Source organism: Equus przewalskii, chromosome 3 (genome assembly GCF_037783145.1).
Source record: "Equus przewalskii isolate Varuska chromosome 3, EquPr2, whole genome shotgun sequence".
NCBI classification, from domain to species: Eukaryota; Metazoa; Chordata; class Mammalia; order Perissodactyla; family Equidae; genus Equus; species Equus przewalskii.
This window is the reverse complement of record NC_091833.1, coordinates 21,661,566-21,665,137: the sequence shown is the minus strand read 5'-3', so window position 1 is coordinate 21,665,137 and position 3,572 is coordinate 21,661,566.

Genomic DNA, 3,572 nt, shown 5'->3' with positions numbered 1-3,572 from the left:
GTGTTATTGTATTTCTGTTCCTTTCCCCCTACACTGCCCTAAATCACCCAAGAAAGAGAAGATGGGCAGGACCCGGACCTGACTTTCTCCTAGCAACTTGGCTTGCCTTGTTTCTGTTCTCCAAGCGGTGCCTCTTAGAGGAGGCGTTGGCAGGGTGGGACACAGCTGGCAGGGAAGGAGAATGGGCTGGGGCACCAGCACTGGGCAGGCCACACTCTCAGGCACCCAGCTCCTCCTAAGGCTGCTGGGCAGTGGCAAGGTTGGCTGTGGTGGCCAGGAAATGAGAGGGAAGTGAGCAACTGCATGTCCTCTGCCCTTCCCCAGGGGTGGGTTGGCTGCTCTCTTGCTCAGAATGGCAGAAGTCTCTACTCTGTATGTGTAAGGGCTGTGTATTGATGGAAAAATAGTGTAAAATGTTGCTTACTAATTTTCATGTAAAAGATGATCCTTATGCTGGAATCACTAGTCTTTTCTTAAGTGGCCTCTTAAGTCCGCTGAGGTGGCCTTTTGGGTATTTGGCCCTTTGCATCACCCGTGGTCTGTGTTTTATTCCTCTAGCCTTGGGCTTCTGCCAGGTGTGCTGCTTCAGAGGTTCTGTGTTGGGGCTGAGTCACCGACAGACTCGGGGCTCAAAAGTGTTGAGACAGGCCAGCACTCGGTGTGAGCTCCTGGTGCCTGGCTCACGCCGCGGTTAGTTCCCCTCCCTTTCTCTCCTGGGATTTGAATTTCCGTCCATTGTAACTCAACATAAGTTAAAATGGAAGTCAATTTATGGGTAAGTTTGGAAGCCAGGCTTTGCCCCCCAGCACCAAGTACCGGCTGTACTTCCATTCTTTTTGCCTCTCACCACCTTTATTGGGGACGCAGGTGGAAACTGACTTCTCACGGCTCTGGGGTGGAGAGAGGGCTTCCAGCTGCCTGCCTGGGAAGGCTTCTTTTCTAATCTTGGCCTTGCCCTGAAGGTCTGGGAGAAGGTGTCCACCTGCTCTGTGGAGAGAAGTGAGCTGGGTATGTGATCTGTTTACAGCCTTGGGCTTGGGGTGCAACAGAATAGGGAAAAAGATTGGGGTTCCAGTTAATGGTTTTACTACTAACAGGCTGAGACTGTGGTCGCAAACTCACCTTCAAGTCCCTTAGATAAGAAAAATGAGGCCAGAGAGGTTATGAGAACCATGGGTCCACTCCACTCTTCTAGTTTAAAAGCAAGGCACACCCGGGAAGGGACACTTGCACACAGAGGTGCCACAAGATGAGTGGGGAGGCTCCCTGCCCGCAGCGGCTCTACCGGAATCTATTTTGCTGTTGGGACTTCTGCGTATGAGTCTGTCTGCTCCTGTGTCTTCAGTGTTTTCTTTTTAATAAGGGACCCTTTCCATTCACGTCCACCTTAAGGTTCCCCCCAGCCTTTATACTCTGATTCTCACCATCTTTTCCTCGGATGATAACTCATTCTTTTTCCAGAGATGCGTTTCTGTGACAATGGCCCTGAAGTCGGTTCCTGAGACTGGCTTTCAGGCTTCTGGGTGTGAGGGGCCAGGAAGGCTGTTGAACTGGACATCTTTACAGGGGTCCCCTGCCTTGTTCTCAGTCACGTGCATCTATCCTTTAATGTCTCGTTGATGGTGACAGGGTACTTTAGACACATTAGAAACGTCATTAGGTGAGGGTCTCAGACTGAGAGAGGGGGCTCATTCTGGGGGCCCCAGAGCTTGCTTGCCAGGCTCTGTCAGCTTCCTCCTCAGCTGGGCTGCATAGAGAAGGCTCAAAAGGCAAGTGCATATGCGGCAACATGGTGATTCTGGGGAAGTCCCCCTTCTCTTTAGTAAGGAGGTGGGCTGAGGTGGCTGATGTTTGCTCTGGGATCCTTCAGCTCAGGAGGAGAACTATACCCCAAGTGGGTAGAAGAGGATCTGCCACTAAAAGGATTCTTCGGGCCCCAGGTATCAGAATGTGAGTGACATCGTCTCACTCAGTGGCCAAACCTCTTATTTTATTTATAATCCCCTTTGCTAAGTGATGGGTTTTGTAACCATCTCTTTCTTTTCTATTTTTTTTAGAGCAGTTTCAGGTACATAGCAAAATTGAGCAGGAGGTACAGAGATTTCCCATATACCCCTGCCCCAGCACATGTACAGCTTCTCCCACCATCAACATCCCCCACCATAGTGGTTCATTTGTTACAATCGATGGACCTACACTGACACATCACTATCACCCAAAGTCCATAGTTACATTAGGGTGACTCTTGGTGTCGTACACTCTATGGGTTGGGACAAGTATATAATGACATGCATCTGCCATTGTAGTATCATAGAGACCATTTCCTTCTAATATCAGTTGTTCAAACTACTTTTTAGGAACCCACTTCTTTGGTTATTTCTTAAGGAATTACAGGCAGGCAATACTCAGCTTCCCTGCCCTTTCTCCTGTCTTTAGGGAAACCACATTTCTCTAAGTCCAAACCCTCCTTTCAGTGAGGTCGCCTGCATGGCTGGGCTTGCAGGGCCGGATGGCTGGGTGACATATCAATGTTTTTCTGGCTCTGCTGCCTCTGTGCTCCCCATAAATCACTGCCTGCTTTGCTCTGGTGCAACACCTCACAGGAAGTGGAAGACAACTCTGAAAAAATATACAACATTCAAAGTATCCAGATATAGTCAATTTGGCCAACGTCTACGAAACCTTTTTGTACGTTTTAGAGACAAAAGCTCTCTTTAGTAGACTGTGCTGGGGACTTTAATGTCATTGAACTTTTATTTGAATAAATGAGTCACAGCCTAGAACTAGGAAGCCATTTCGTTAGTACCAAATTCTTCAGTCTTTTTTTTCTTTAAAAAATACATCCTTCCTCTAAACCAAATGGGGGAATGTAATCAGAAGAGTATAAACAGACAATAAACATCACAACAAAAACTACCAGAGATGCCTGTAGCCCCCACTCACACTGCAATTCTGGAATTTGCCCTCCAAGTCTTGGAAGGGGCATCCTATGTAACGTATTGCTATTAGCAGTGAATTTCCTTGGCTTTTGTTTGGTTAGGGAGGGAGGCAAGAATATTTAAGAATCATTACCAACTAGTGGGTTTCTTCCTTCTCTTTTCCTGCCCTCTATCCCCCCATCCCCCAAAATGCAAGCTCTTTCATTTCTTTTTCTTACTTTACCTTAGTAGCCATTTCTCTCAATTTCTGACAGACTAGTAATATGAATTCTAGACATGTACTCAGTTTAACAAAATTCTACCACAATAAAATAGGTTAGCTGTCCTTGGAGTTTGTTATAATGGAATTTTACTTGTATTGAGCTGGCTGGGGAGAAGAATAAAAATTGTTACAAGGAGGAATGCAATATGGCGGCCGGGGAGAAAGCAGATGGCTATCTCTCCCTTCTCCTTTGGAAAACGCATCACTTACTTCTCTTCCTTTCTTTTCAGTCTTAGGATTACTTTCCTTTTTGAGGTTTTCAGATATTTTTTTTTCCTCTTAAATTCCAGACAGAGATGCAAAGAATAAAAAGGGAGCTAATTATCTCTTGGTTTAAAAACTAATCCAGATAATCCAAAAGCTTGCTTTGG